General features: G+C 50.7%; 1 long non-coding RNA gene across 2 annotated transcripts; it reads left to right on the top strand.

Annotated features, from left to right (window-relative positions):
- Window positions 1-370: 370 nt before the first annotated feature.
- Window positions 371-13,933, top strand: LOC309664105. 2 transcript variants are annotated; one of them, XR_014265615.1, is made up of 3 exons: window positions 371-484; window positions 682-993; window positions 13,460-13,933. It is a non-coding gene; the product is annotated as an uncharacterized lncRNA (long non-coding RNA). The 2 variants fall into 2 exon arrangements; XR_014265616.1 differs by lacking the exon at window positions 13,460-13,933 and adding an exon at window positions 2,067-2,716.
- The last annotated feature ends 2,198 nt before the right edge of the window (window positions 13,934-16,131 follow it).

The following is a 16,131-nucleotide window of genomic DNA, read 5'->3' as shown; positions in this document are numbered from 1 at the left end:
GAGGAAAGACGGGTTTTCTAAGGCGCCTGCAGAAGTTGAGCGGCCCGTCCCCGCAGTGCAAGCTGCCCTTTTCCATGCGGCGGGACTACTTGGTGCCAGGCCGGCCCCCGGCTCCTCCTCGGGCTGCCCCCGCCCCTGTCGGCCCCGCCCCTCCCCGCCCAGAGCCCCGCCCCCTCGGCTGCGGCGTAAACCCGGAGCGGCAGATTTCCCACGGCGCCCGGGAGCCGGTAGTCGCCGGTAGTCGCCGGGCGGGAGCGCTGCCGGGGGTGGGGTGACGCAGCTCCGCTCTCCCCCTCTTTCCCCGTCCCCGGCGAGCCTCGCGGGGAAGCGCTGCGACCCCCGCCGCGGGCCTGGCCGCAAAAATGGGTCAGGATCCGACTGAGCATGCTCACCGGCTCGCGGCCGCGTCGGGCGCCCAGGTGGACCCAGCCGGGCCTCCGGTCGGGCCGCGCGGGGGCGGCGCAGGTGCGCGGTCCGGGAGCAGGTGCGTGGTACCCGGCCGGGCCGCGGGCCGGAGTGGGGGGGGGGTTGCTGGGGGGGGTGGGGGTGGGGGTGGGTCTGGGTCACAAGTGAGTTGAATTAGAAATTCTATTTCAACATTAGTTTCATTACCTCAAGAACTTTCAGCTGGTTTGTTTTTCAGGCAACCCAAATCTTTCATTCTCTTTTCGTATTTAATAGGCATCCTTGACAATTGCATGAGGACACGAAGTTTTCACCTGCTTTTTCGAAGATGAAGGCCTTGTCCTCACTCTCAGATCATTGCGCGGTGTCAGAGTCCATTTTTTCTTCAGTTCTTCCTTCCTCTGAGACTCCACGTTCTCCAGGACCCTGCAGAGCGCGCTCGCGCCGCCTTGGATGCACTTGGGTGGGCGTGGGAACTTGCTGCTAGCCTTCGGTTTCGGAGGAGAAGACGGGAATGCAGAGCTTCCAGGGAAGGGAGGCTACAGGCAGGAGAGGAGTAAACTCAGGAACCCAGACAGATGCTTTCAGGTGAGTGGGGTCTTGCGGGTTTCCTGTCCGGGGAGGGGGGACGCTGCCGCACCAAGCTTGGTGCCATGTTGGTGGAATATGAGGGAAGGGGGCAGGGCACAACCTTTAAAAGAAGACATATCCCGAGGACATGACATAAACTTGTTACAACCAGCTAGGTCCAAGATGGCGGACTAGCCAGCATCCACTAGACCTTGAGCCTCAGTATAGGCTCATTGTAACACATCAGCTAAATGATACACCCACAGGTGCCATGACAGTTCCAAGGCTGACCCTAAAGGTCAAAAAGTAGGCGGTGGCCCAATTCCTGGAAATCCCCACCCTCCCCCCAAATAGCTGGACTACTTCTCCCACTCATTAGCCTGTGAAATTACCCACCCCTATAAAAACTGACAACCCCCATACCCTGGTCCCGGTCTTGCCTTCTGAGATGGCCCACACTCTTGTCTGTGGAGTGCTTCTCTAAATAAATCCACTTCTTATCTATCACTTTTTCTCTCACTGAATTCTTTCTGTGTTGAGACGTCAAGAACCTGAGCTTCATTAAGTCCTGAGACCAGGTGTGTGATCTCAGTTAAAACACCATGGGTTCAAGTGCCAATCTGAGTTACACAGTTTCACTGGGATTCCCTCCGAGGGCGGCTTCCCTCTCCCCTAGTCCAGCCCCAGTTCAGCGCCGGCGTGTTTGGGGACACCACCTGTCGTGAAGGCCCCTCTGGGGAACAGTTTCCTGGGGGGCTTACTCTCGTGCTCCCCAGAGCCCTACCTTGTGCTGAGGCCCCCCGCCTCCCTCTCGCGAACTGTGAGGCGCCATCATTGCCCGTGCCTCCTGAGCCCTGCCCTTGAGCTTGTCCAGGCCCCTTGGAGGTCCACACCGTGAAGCGTCTAGCCTGGGAGAGGATGGGTGAGAATTTGAACCCGGTGTGTCGCCAGCAGAAGTCACGAGCTGTAGTTGCTCCTCCCTTGCATGTCCTAGTTTGGTGACCGGTACCCCCTTCTTCTTAGCTATGTGCAGCACACATCTGGATGTTTGTTATCCCAGATTCGCTCATTTGTTTTCCCCCGTCATCCAGCTGGTCACTGGCCTGTCCACGCTGCCCTTAGACCTCGCTGGATGCGGACCCTCCACCTGCACCACCCTTTTCGGACCGTGTCAGCTTCCCCATCAACCACAGAGCAACGACCTTCCAGAAGGATCCTCCCTCTGTGCTTCCGATCCATCCTCTGTGCCTCCACACACTTTTCTTTCTCAGCAAATTATATTTCAGTATATCTGCAAAAAATCCTCACACGGGTTCCTACTGCCTTCGGGAGAAAGTCCAAGTTTTTAAGCATAAACTGGCCCCTGTCTCCCTCTCCTGATTGGCCTCCAGCCAGTGTCCCCGCGTGTCCCCCATCCTAGCTGACCCCAAAAGTCACACCTCTGTGTTCCTGTAGTTCTCTTGTCCCTCCTTTTGCCTTGCTCACCCCTTGGCAAACGGTTACATCTTCAACACCCAGTTCAGGCTGGATCTCCTCTGACCTCCCCAGGGGTTTCTCCTGGGTACCTCGCCTGTGCCGGGTGCTTTGTCTCCATCTGACACACCTGACCTTGATTTATTTTCCTTCATCTCCGCTGCACTGAGGCAGTGTGACCACAAGGGCTCCTGTCAGCCCTCTCTGTGTCTTCGCTGTCAATCCTCAGTAAGATTTTTACTTAATAAATGAATGATAGGTATATGTACCCATCTAATGTTTAAAGTTCATTAATTTAAAAAATTCTTCCCAAGAATTGTAAGTGGAGTGCACAGAAAAAAATACTAGAACAAAGTCACATCTTATGTTGTTTGCCAAATGGTTCTACTCCTTTGAGTGATGTGAGACCTCAGATTTGACTTTCAACCCAGTGGATTTTCTTCAGCTTCAGAGATCAGGGCATGTCTGAGGTCCTTGTTTATCAGTCTGTGGCTGCACAGAGTTCCGTGTTGTATTGCTTATTAATCTACAGACTGCATTGTTCTCTCTCCTTGTTTCCTTCTACAGTGTAGTCATAAGCTTCTAATTACAGGTTACTCCTTAGAATAGATTGTGCTTGATTTTTTTTCTGATGAGAGTGTGGCACACAGAGAGGGCAGATTAACCATTTAGGAAGGAACACGCTTCTTGCAGTTCCGCCAGCTTGTATTGCCTTCCAAGAGCACTTCCAGCTGATTGTGGGGTGACTGGCCACCTGCTTCAGATTCACTGGGGAGGCTTAACCCACCCAGACCTCCTGAGCAGAGTGGACCGGGGGGGCCGACGAGTTTAACAAGCCCTCCAGGTGATTCTGGATACATTTGAGAAACACAGTTGTAAGTCATGTGGATAAAAGGAAAAAAACAAAGTATTAGTCCAGAACTTCAAATAAGTAGCCCGTGTACTGGTTTTCTCTGGTGGAGAGATGCACGTGGGTGGGAAGAGAGTTGGCCCGTTTCAGAAGCATTGCCCGTGTTTGTGCGTGTTAACCAGCGGGGGCTTGTGTTGGGGAGGCTGGGGATCTAGAGCAGCACGAGGTAAGGCAGCTGCTTGTTTATCGGTGTGTTGAGCCGCTCGGGCCTTACTTGGTGGCCTCTTAGGCCACGTGTGATTCCCCAGCACCTGTGTCCTCAGGGCAGCCCCCTTGGCGGGGGTGAGCGGGCCGTGGAGGCTCTGACCTGACCCCTTCCTGGAAGAGGCCAGGAGAGCTGTGGGACTCTCATTAGGCAGCGTCCTTGTTCCTGGGAGCCTGACCAGGCCAGTAAGGAGGGGGCGGGGGAGGAATGGAAGGAAGCAAGCCTTTCTCTCCACAGCCCTGTGACTTGCTGGCTGAGGAGGGCGAAGCTTCTTGAAAAGTCTGAGTCAGGGTTAGGGAAATGCTCCCTTCCTCGTCTGGGTGTAGACGGAGCCCTGATGTTGGTCCTTTGAGAGGTGTGTGCACGTGTGCTGTCTAACCAGTTAGCCAGGAACCGCAGAGCAAAGGGCTGCCTGCAGCCCGAGTCGGGCCGGTGACCCAGCTGGGGGTCCCGCCCTCCCTGATCGTTTTCTGAGGCCACAGCAAGGCCCTGGTCACCTTCCAGCTGAGCCTGCTGCCCCCTTTGGGTTTCACTCCCGACGGTGACTTGGATCTAGGGACACGGGTTATTGGCAGGAGAAGGGATGGATCCGGGGGTCCCCTCCGTGTGCAGGGCCTTCCTGAGAGGCGGTGGGAAGGTCAGAGGCGGGAACCTCTCCGTTAAGAGCCGGGAGAGGCTGCCTCGGAGGTGGGGCGGGTCCAGGGGCAGGGGCGTTGTGAAAACGGACTTCACAGCGGTTTCCCTCGGATTCTGAGCAAGTTAGGTCTTGCGCGTAGCTTGGTGTCCTGGTCTTTGAGTTTATAGTTTCCTCGGGAAGGAGGGAAGGCCAAACATCCACCTTCCCAGCACGGGTCAAAGTTGGGTGACCCGTGGAATGAAATGAACAAACACACCGCTGGTCAGCACACGGGAGAGAGACACCCAGGGATGCCGAGATGTTCTCCAGGAGCACAGCAGCTCGGGAGGCCCCGCGCCCAGGTCAGGTGCGGCTCGAAGCCCGGGGCTCCGCCCAGGGGAGTGTCGGCAGCCTCTCTGACCTGCGTAGGAGTGACCGGGACCCCTGCACAATGAAGACTCCAAGGTGAGCTCGGAGAGTCGAGGTGTGATTTCTGTGCTGGCGATTCCACGCCTCGCTCTTTTCTCAGCAGTCATTTGCTAGAATTAAGAGGGAAGGAAAGGAAATTCCGTCCGTGGATACACGTGATAAAAAGTGGACACAGGGGCTCCAGCCGGGATGAAGGCGGGGGGCGGGGAGCCCCGAGGGGCGGCTGAGCTGAGCCGAGCTGGGCGGGCAGAGGCCAAGGCGGCTGACACCGGGGTACGAGGCCACGTGGTGGGTGGGAGGGGCCGGGGGAAGGGGCCCTCCCGAGGCAGGAATGGGGAGAGTGAGATGCTCGCCCCACAGAAGGTGGGAAGAGCTGGTTTTCATAGGAGATTTGAAGGACTGGGAGGTGGGAGGCCTTGCTTTTACGTGGGTACCGTCTTCCTCTGGAGCCCTCCCGTCTGCCGGCCGAGGTTAGGTCCAGGGAGCCGGCGGCCCAAGCCCAGGACCTGCCCGGGGAGGGGGCTCCGCAGCGGGCAGCGTGGAGGCACTGGACATCCACACGTGATGTGTCACCACGGGCCAGGGCTGACACGGGGCCTGAAACTTACTTTTTTTTCTATTTTAAATTTTTTATTTATTATTTATTTATTATTTTTATTTTTGGCTGTGTTGGGTCTTCGTTTCTGTGGAGGGCGTTCTCCAGTTGCGGTGAGTGGGGGCCACTCTTCATCGCGGTGCGTGGGCCTCTCACTATCGCGGCCTCTCTTGTTGCGGAGCACAGGCTCCAGACGCAGAGGCTCAGTAATTGTGGCTCACGGGCCCAGTTGCTCCGCGGCATGTGGGATCTTCCCAGACCAGGGCTCGAACCCGTGTCCCCTGCATTGGCAGGCAGATTCTCAACCACTGCGCCACCAGGGAAGCCCTGAAACTTACTTTTGATGCTGTTACAACTGCGGCTTGAGCCCCGCCTGGGGATGAAGTTTCCTAACAGACTGGAACTTCCCTCCCGGCACCAGAGACACAGCCCAAGCGTGCCGGCCTTCACTCAGATCCCTGCCCCCGTCTGCCTGATAATAAGTACAGTTTCCACCTGTCACTACAGGAACGGCTGTGTGGTGTGTTCTCCATCGTGGCGAGTGTGCTCGTGAATAGTTTTTCTTTGCTTCTGGCCCGCGCGGGGGTTGGTACAGCCGAACTGTGCGGCTGAGGGCACGGGGCTCTCCTCCTGGACCACGCCTGTGTGTCAGGCGGACACAAACTCTGCAGCTTCTCTTTAGTAATCTTTTCAATCTCATCTCGTGTAGGTTCTGGCACATCATTGATATCCATCGATTTTGTTGAATCACGTGTTGAAATTGGTGTTAGAACTACAGGTCGGAGTATCTCGGAGGCAGGCGTGTAAAAATACAAAATCTGTCATTCAGCTGGTTAGTGGGAAACGCCATCCAGACTCTGGCCTCGGCCTGTGTCATCTTGATTTGGCTTTTCTTTCTGATGAAGTGTTTCAGGTTGGTTACCAGGCTGTTTCTCCCTGATTTGGGTCAGCTGGCAAAAAAGCAGAGCTGCAAATACATCCTGGATGAGTGTATGGCTGAGTTCATGAAAATGTTTGCAGGAGAAGGTTACTAAGTGGCTGTTTTTTTTAGCATCGTGGTTCAGTGGCTCTCTACTGTAATAGGTCAGCATTTCTGCTATTAATTTCAATGAGCCTTTCCTTTTGCTTTTTTTTTTTTAATTTTTATTTATTTTTTAAAAGTACTTATTTATTTATTTATGGCTGTGTTGGGTGGGTCTTCGTTTCTGTGCGAGGGCTTTCTCTAGTTGTGGCAAGCGGGGGCCACTCTTCATTGCGGTGCGCGGGCCTCTCACTGTCGCGGCCTCTCTTGTTGCGGAGCAGAGGCTCCAGACGCGCAGGCTCAGTAATTGTGGCTCACGGGCCTAGTTGCTCCGCGGCATGTGGGATCTTCCCAGACCAGGGCTCGAACCCGTGTCCCCTGCATTGGCAGGCAGATTCTCAACCACTGCGCCACCAGGGAAGCCCTCCTTTTGCTTTAATAGGAAATCTAAAAGTGTCTTGGAATCAACCATCCCTAAAACTTGAGGAATGTTGTAATCGTATGTATGAACTAAACGAGCCAGTTTGCTTAAGTTGAATGGAAATTGCGATTTGCTGCCCACAGTGTGGGGTGTAGGGTCAGGTGAGAAGTGCAGCTAGGAATTGCTGAGATGCCCAGTGACATTGGCTGGCGATGTCGGCAGCAATCAGAGTGGAGTAGGAGAGGGCTTTGCCCGGCTGTCTCCACGTGGCTGATTTCAGTGATTTATAATTGCGTGTCTGTGCTTTGGCCTGTAGTACTAAGGACTGCAAACGGACTGAGCTAACCAGCGCAGCTTCAGGAATCTCTGGCTGGTACATGAATACTACATTTAATTACATTAAGAGTCCGCCATTGCTTATGCCCCGTAAGAGACACAGCAGGTCGTACCTCATCATCTGTTAGGCACTCACCAACCTATAATTCACCTGGTGCTGGGCCCCGAGTCCTGAGGGCACCAGAGAAGCAGGAGAGCCGGGGACAGCTCTGAAGGTGTCAGTGCTAGCTGAGCACCAAGCTAGTCCTGCGGGGAGAACACGTTCCCGCTGCGGCCTGGAGTTTGCATTGTCAGGTTCCCACGACCGCCTTCCACTACCTGGGGGCTTTGGTTCTGAAGGCTGAATCTGGTTTTCTGTCTCTCCCTTATTTTCGCTCGTTTTGACTCTCACACGACTTCTTCTTGAGAGCGTTATTTCCTTTCCTTTCGTAGTGTCATGGGGAGAGTCATGAGAAAACTACCAGGGAAAGGAGGAACCAAGTCAGTGCTGAGACCGCCGGCGTCAAGCCAGGCTGGTCCCGCTGACCTCGCGTCCAGGACGGCTCCCAAGACCACACGTGGAGAGGGTTGAATTGATTTATTTCTTACGAGATTCTGGCTCAGGTTTCCTTTAAATGGTAGTTGTTATTAACTTAAGGTATTCAAAATATGATCTGATAGGCAAGTTAGGAGCATAGAATTACATCATTCTAGCATCGCTAGCTTTTAGACTCACATGAAATACACCTTTCTGGTGTTTGTGAGATCTACTGCATTTGATTGTCAGGAACCAGTTAAGAGAGCAGGATGGCCGCCCCAGCTTCTCCGAAAGTGCCCCCTGTCGCTGGGTCCTCCGGGGCCTCACTTCCTGTGGGAGAAGGCCGTGGTCTGAGTGGGCCTCTCTGCGGGCAGGGCCTCTCTGCGGGCAGGGCCTGGGGGGCCAGGAGGCTGAAGGCTGAAAGCGCAGGGTGATGGGACCCTCCGGGGACTCACGGTTACCCTGTTCCGCTTCCTCTCCCGTCCCTGTCCTCAGGGTCGGGGGTGATGGAGGAGGGTGCGGGTCCTTTGCCTTCAACCACCCCCAGTCTCCCCCCCCTCGTGGCGGCACGAGGTTGAGGCCTGGCACTGGGGCTGGATGACCCTCCCGCTGCCCTCCTGTCACCTCTGCTCCCCCCGAGCACAGGCTGATGACCTGCTGGTTTCTGGGGCTAGACTCTGGTACCCTGACCCAGCCCTGCTGAGGATTCCCAGCGTCCTGTGGGTCCCCCTGGGCTTTCCTCGAGCCCCTCAAAGCCAGCAGCCTCTTTGAGCTGCAGCTCAACCCCGAGTCTTAGTGAGAGCCGTGGGTTCCTTGAGGTGGACCATGGAGAGACAGGAAACAGGAGCTTAAGACGGGATGTATGTCCGCACTTCATCCTCTTGTCAGGTGAGTGCAATGTCTTCATGGAATCAGTATCTTTAATATCTATAAACACATACTGATCGTTTTAGAGTGAGAATATTTTTCAGTTGCTGCATTAACAGTCAAGCTGCGTCCTCCTAAACATTAAGGTGATGGTACCCACGTGAAGTGTTAAAGGGGCAGTGTTGTACAATCATCACAACGATTTGCTCTTAACGTCGGCACAAGAAATTAGCCATAGAATCTGTGACTTTCAGAATGCATTAGGTGCAATATTTTGGGCCAGTGAGACTAATACTGCACATAAGTGGGAAAATTGAGTCTCATACATACATTTTAATTTATTATGAAATTAATATGCCAGATTTGTCTAACAATTTAGGAACATTGCATAACTTATAGTGACAGTTCATTTACAAAAGAACTAGGGTGCCTTTTTTTTTAAGCCATAAAACAAATTGGAGAGTGATTCTTGTCCCATAAGTTATTTATGTAGGAAGATTAATAACATTAAGCATGATGAATGCATTTGCTGTGACAGGGTTACAGCAAGAACAAATAATAACGAATGCCACATTTTTAATCAGGCTAAAGAATTTTACTACACAGCAAATTAAGGAATCTTATTTTTATCTGGCACAACATTAAAATTGTTTTATCACGCAAACGGCATTGAACACACATTGCCCATCCCCCCAAACTAGTTGAAACTCCTTGAGGACGGAGGCCACGTCTCCCGTCCGTTGCAGCCTCTGCATCCAGGGTGTTATCCTACACATGGTTGGTACTGGCTCAGCGTCTGCTGGGTAAAACCTGAACTTAAGAGTGACTTAAACAGTTTTTGGGTTTTTTTTTAATTAATTTTTTTTGGAGTATAGCTGTTTTACGATGATGTGTTAGTTTCAGGTGGGCAGCAAAGTGAGTCAAGGTGAGTGGACATACACATATATCCACTCTTTTTTAGATTCTTTTCCCATATATATAGGTCATGACACAGTGTTGAGTGGAGTTCCCTGTGCTATACAGTAGGTCCTTATTTGTTATCCATTTTAAATACAATGGTTTTAAGTGAGCTAGTCTTTATGAGGAAACATACATGAAAGAAAGGCAGTGACTTCCTTTTGAATAGTTGTTTACCTAAAAAACCTGAATGATGATTTGATCAGAAGCAGGTTGGTATTTGGGGAGGTGGCTTTTCATGTATGGCTAATCTCTGAGATTAGTATGTAGTAAAAATTACTCTAGAAAAGCCCTTGCCTTGACCATAAAGCTTAACCTTCCCGTTTGAGTATATAATCTCTCTCCAATGGGAGAATGAGAGGAGCGTCTCTGTACGAATGTCCGGGCAGTCTGATCCATGGTCTTAATAGTAGACCTAATAGTAGACCTTTATTCTTTAGTACATTTCACTCTGAGGATTAAACGTAAGGAGTTGCATTTTCTGCATCCCACGTAGGGAAGGGTCGGATGCGGGGTCAGAGACCACATTGCCTTTTGTGCTGAAAGTAGGGTTTCTGGGATGTGAAGGAGCCTGGAAGTCGTGGCAGTTCTTTGACTGAGTTATGTTATGTGAGAGGCAGCCCTTCTGGAGCTGGGCTGTGCACGGCCGCTGTTTTGATCCAGCTTGAACTATTCAAGACAGGCCTGTTGGGTTGGTTACTGCTCTCAGGTCACAGCACACATCAGCGTGACAGTAAAGCCAGGGTGTCACTTATGTTTGGCATTTAACCTCACTTCGTTGTGGTTTTAAGATGGCCACGGGAGGTTGCATATGAGGCAAGAGCGGATGGGTGTGACTTGTCACCGATATTAGAAAACCGGGAAGATCGGGTGGGCAGCTGGAAGCTGATTTTATATCTGAAGTTCATCATCAGTACTGTCTTTGGACCGGAGGTGCAGTATTTCTGCTCCACTGGTACTAGTGCCCTGTGTGTTTCTCGGCCTTTCCTTTAACGATGACCTTGCTCATCTAAGTGCCATCAGGGTCCTGTTTGTAACCTGCTCAGGAACCTGGGTGATCAAAGCCAGTGCGAGATTTACTCTCAAACGACCTGATGGTTTAAGTGCCAGGGATGCTGCTTAAGTTTCGGCTTAAGTACCAGGGCCCACAACGGCTTATCTTCCAGCGAGATGCGTACTGACAGTGCCACAGAGGGCGCCAGGTACAGGCAGCCGAGTAGGAACTGCGTGTGGAGCGTGTGGATTCCATAAGCGCCGTGAGTTTGGTGTCTTCTCATTTTTATTAATTACATTTAATTTTTATTAATAACATTTAATTTTTATTAATAGTAATTATATTTAATTTAATAATTTAATAGTAATTAAGTTTCACATTCCCAGCAACGACCCCTTCCCGGCGGCCTGGCGTCCCTCGGTGGCCGAGCGGCTGGACGTCCGCGTGCTGAGCTCCTCAGAAGCCAGAGGCTCTGCGTCCCGCCGGCGGCCCCTGGCCATCCTGCCGAGGGGCGTCTCTCCCCCACCCGGGCACTCCTGCCATCTGAGCTGCCCTGCATTTACCAGGGCACCTGGTGCTTCCCCGACGTGCCGTGACATTGTGCGCGAGTGTGTGCCCTGCAGGGCCCTATGCGTGGACGTCCCCGCATCCCAGCACCTGGGAGGGGGCAGACCCCAAGCCCACTGCGGGTGAGTCCTGCTGGGCTTGTACCAACTGTGCGCCAAGGAGTGATGTCCGTGGGCAGGACCGCAAAGGCGGGCGGGCTGGGTCCATCCTTCTCTGTGCTGTGGACGGAGTCCTGTCCGCCCAGAGGTCCCAAGTGGAAGCCCAACCCCCAGTGGGATGGACTTAGGATGGCGGGGAGGTAATCGGGTGGTGAAGGGAGAGCCCTCCTGCTGGGCTAGTGCCCCTGTGCGCAGAGCCGGAGAGGACCTCCCCCCACGTGGGGACACGGCTGAGGCAGCCACGCAGGCGGAGGGGGGCTTCCCGGGAAGCCGGCCCTGGCTGCGGACTCCCTGCCTCCAAACTGCGATAATAACATCTGCTGTTTAAGCCCCCAGCCTGGGGAGTTTTGTTACAGCAGCCTGGGCTGACTAAGACAGTATGTTTCCAGAAAACATTTGTCTTTCCCAGACTCCTGTCTCCCAGGGGAGCCATCAGCTGACAGCAGGGCCATGGGGAGACCGTCTAAGGGGGGGCGGCAGCGTTCGTGTCAGCTGAGTGCAGGTGCTGCTGGGAGGGGGCAGAGAAGCTTCCTTTTTGTGAGTATGCACTGAATGAAGCTTTCGGAGTAGAGCACGCGGTACTGCCGTGGGGTCGTCTGTACGTGGTGGTTATGGGACTGTGACTCCAGTGCAAGTGCCAGAGATACAGCTTTTGAAGAGATGGTTCTGGGTTTTGCTTGTTTTGAGATCCTTTAGGATAATTCAAAAGATCTCCTACAGAAAAAGCCTATGATTTATGTGTTCACGCTGAAACTCTTGGATTCTGATTTTTTTCTTTGAAAATTTTCTTAAAAATGAATTTGTTAAAAATGTAAACTTTTCTAAGTTATTCCCCACTCCTGCCTCTTTTCTTGAATTGCCTTTCTCTGTACAAAAAACTTGTCAGGAATTGTAGTGCTTGAATGGTTATTTCTCTAGAAAAATGGACTCACTCCATTCATTTCCATTTTTCCTATTTTTTTTTTTGCACTCCTTGTTTTCCTGTTATATATTTGGCTCTTACTATAGTTTTTTCTATCTTTAGTTTTTTTAAAAAGTTTGATCACCATTGAGCATACACAAGAATAAGTTAGAAACGTAAAAAAAAATTTTTTTCCACGAAGTAAGTTTTCCTGCAATATAAGGAATTATATTGTGTTATGGAGCCTGTTATAGGGCAACATGATTAGCAGATCATAAGAATGAGTGAGAACTTCTCCCCCCTTTCTCTGCCATGGACACTGATTGGTTTACCTGTGATTATCTGCTATGTGTAGAGGATGATGTCCTGGCCGATAAAACTTATTTCAGAGTTTGAAACACGTGTTGATCTAGGAGCACAGACAGACATTTCCAGGAGGTATCTGAGAAGACCTTACAACCCCATAAGAGCAGACCTTATAAAAAGTGTAACAGTTTATAATGTACATGTTGGCCAGGTGTTTTTTTTAAGTTACCTCAAGTCCTTTTTGGAAATAGGGATGTCTATTAATAAGTCACCCAAGACACAAAGAATCATGGCCAGTGTTTTCAGAATCGGCATGGTACTGCCACCGGGCAGAGGGTGTGAGGGTCAGAGACAGGGTCGCGGCATCCTGGGCCATCTTTCAGGTTGGCATCGGAGCTGAAAGCCCAGCTCTGCTGCACGAAGTGGTCCCTATGCCAGTGGATGCCCTGCTGACCAAGAGCAAGAAGAACTTCTCAAGGAGAGAAGTGTGAATACCCTGATGTTCCAAACAAGCCGATGATGGGCAGAGCAGAGGTGTGAGCGGCCCTCCACGTGGTGTGGAGCTCACAGGGTGGCCTCATCGGCCCCTTGGCTATTTCACTGGCTGCCACCAGCAGCCATGCTTGATTTTTAAGGCAGCAAAAGAGGCTTCACCCAGACTCTTTGAATTTAGCCAGCCTCTGCAGGAAACAGTTTTTTACCCCCTGATCTGTAATTCTAATGGCTGACTCCATCTGAATACTTCTGTTGGATTTCACCGTGTATGTTTATACATACCAAATATTGAGATGAAGGTGGTAAATTTTGGTTGATGTGTGTTAGTAGTTTGCTAACAAGTAGTTTGTTACTATGTACCACAGACTGAGTGGCTTAAAGGGAAACTTGTTTCTTAGTTCTGGAGGCTAGAAATCCAAGATCACGGTGACAGTAGGGCCGTTGTCCCTCTGGGGAAGGAGGCGTCAGGACTTCAGTATATGAATTTCGGGGGACACAGTTCAGTACATAACAGTGTGATCGGCATGAAGATAATCAGCTTATGGAGGCGTAGACCTAGTAGGGTCCTGGGAGATTATTGGATGCAACCTGATTATTTTGCACGTGGATCAGTGGGCAGTAAAGATCGTATTATTTTAAAAGTTAGATCAGGTAAAGGGTCCTTCAAATGCTGCAAAATAATTAAAGCTCCTTTGTTTGCCCATGTGTCTCTCCAGCCCCGGTGGTCCTTCTCTTCTTTCTCCGACTCTGCCCATCCTCCTGGCTCCAGTCCACCTCCATCACTACCAGGAAACCTTCCCTAGCTGTTCTCACCAGCAGACGGCCCAACTCTGTACCACCAGCCTTTAGTAACTTGGTCCCTTCTGTCTCCTGATTTTTGTTCACTGAAATTTGAAATGTACACACCATCTTATGTTTTAATCGTGCCATGCGTTTATTAGTCTCCTGGCATTTGTTGATGGAAAGATTCCTGGTTCTGTTATTAAAAGGAAGTCTGATACATAGGCATGTAAAATTTTTCTGAAATACAAGTTGGGTTGTTTTGTTTTGTTTTGTTTCGGTTTTTGACCATGCCATGCAGCAGGCGGGATCTTAGTTCCCAGACCAGAGATTGAACCTGGGCCCCCTGCAGTGGAAGTGTGGAGTCCTAACCACTAGATTGCCAGGGAAGTCCCCTGAAATAAATTTTTTAAAAAAATTAATTAATTAATTAATTTATTTATTTTTGGCTGTGTTGGGTATTCGTTTCTGTGCGAGGGCTTTCTCCAGTTGCGGCGAGCGGGGGCCACTCTTCATCGCGGTGCGCGGGCCTCTCACTGTAGCGGCCTCTCTTGTTGCGGAGCACAGGCTCCAGACGCGCAGGCTCAGTAGTTGTGGCTCACGGGCCCAGCCGCTCCGTGGCATGTGGGATCTTCCCAGACCAGGGCTCGAACCCGTGTCCCCCGCATTGGCAGGCAGATTCTTAACCACTGCGCCACCAGGGAAGCCCTGAAATACAGGTTTTAATCACCTGGATTTTGAAGAGTGGACGTGTGGGGCTGGACTGTGGAGTGGGTGGTAATGGGTGAGCCAGGTAATGAGTGCCTGGCTGGCCTTTCTTTACCTAAATGTGAACCTCGCTGACATTCTGCACCTTGATGACGTTAAGTCTTTTGTTGGGACTGTAGGTGCAATCGTATCTTTGAGAGCTTTAGAAAGCTCCCAGGGACATAAGACTCTGATGGTCTCATCTCTGTGACAAAGCTATGGGCTCCTTGAAGGCGGGAACCTTCTCTTTCCTGCTTCATCCCAACTTCCTGCTGGGGCAGGGCCATGCTTGTTGACCTGTCACACCAGCTAGGGAAGCCAGAGGTTGACTTAATGTAAATAAGGTCAACAGAGGAAAATGTGTTCTCTTACTGGACTAGACTCGGCAAATATTTTGAGAGTAAACATATACTTACCATGATTATCCTACAAGGTTTACCATTTTAATTTTGAGTACTATATGAAATGTACTTTTAAATATTATAAAAATCACAGCCACATATTAATCTTTCTGAAAAGTTAAAAGTAAATTTTGTTATTTCTCTACAATGAATGAAAACTTGAACTTTTTGATGAAAACTTGAACTTTTTTTTAATTAAATGAGACCCAGGAGTAATGCAATATACAATTAGTGACAGGCCTCACATAGGAAGACAAAATATGTTAAATATCTTAATGGGAAAATCAATGTTTAAATATATTACTTCTCCCCGCTATGACTTAGAATGGCCTAGACATTATGCATTACATGGAGTGTGCAGAAATGTCTTGACAGTTAATTCACTTAATACCTACATGTATTATCTTGTATTCTTACAGTTAATTGAATGAACAGATTCAGACATTAGTCATGAAACTCAAGGCCATAGTATGATTAAACAGTGCTGCGTTCATAATTCCTGCTAAATATGAGATATATTTGGATTTTTGTGATGGTATCACTCAGAATCAAAAATTTACTGTCATCCTTTCTGTAAGCTTTTGAAGTCATCATGAGGCAAGCCTGCCACCTGCTGGTCAAGGCTTGTTACTTCAGTCTACATTTCAGATAACCTGGGCATTTTCCACTACAGCCAAAGAATGTAATGTGGGACTTACCGGGTGGCGCAGTGGTTAAGAATCCGCCTGTCAATGCAGGAGACATGGGTTCGAGCCCTGGTTCAGGAAGATCCCACATGCCACGGAGCAACTAAGCCCGTGCGCCACAACTACTGAGCCTGTGCTCTAGAGCCCGTGAGCCACAGCTACTGAGCCCACGTGCCACAACTACTGAAGCCCATGCGTCTAGAGCCCGTGCTCCGCAACAAGAGAAGCCACCGCAATGAGAAGAAGCCTGCACACCTCAACGAAGACCCAACGCAGCCAAAAATAAATAAATATAATTTAAGAAAAAAAAGAATGTGATACAATTTGAAGCAATCCTACATATGGGCTTCTGAGATTTCCCAGGCTGTCATGAATTATTGAAGCTTGAACATCCTAACCATTGTCATTCCCACAAGCCTTTCATGTTTATTCTTCCCTTCTGATGACCACTGATGATAAATCTAGGTCTGTATGTTTCTGGGCCTTTGACACAGTCCACGTTCCAATCAGGCTTCTTTCTCTTGAGCAGTTGTGTGCCAAGTCGGCCCGTAAGTGTGGCCAACCCTCCGGCAGAGTCTCACTCCTCTGCCTTTTCTTTCCTGACCACATCGCACACACACACTGGTGCAGCCGCCGTGTCCCCGTGGAGGACCCCAGCCGGACTTCCCCGACTCCTCTGTCTGGCCCTGAGCCCAGCCCAGGGTCGTGCATCCCCCAGGTGTCCCAGAACCTCAGCTTCTTCATCTGTGAAGTAGGGCCGATGACTCCTCCGGG

Source organism: Balaenoptera physalus (genome assembly GCF_965194825.1).
Source record: "Balaenoptera physalus genome assembly, chromosome: 7".
NCBI lineage: Eukaryota > Metazoa > Chordata > Mammalia > Artiodactyla > Balaenopteridae > Balaenoptera > Balaenoptera physalus.
The sequence above is the reverse complement of the archived record's forward strand: the minus strand, read 5'-3'. Positions and strand labels throughout refer to the sequence as shown.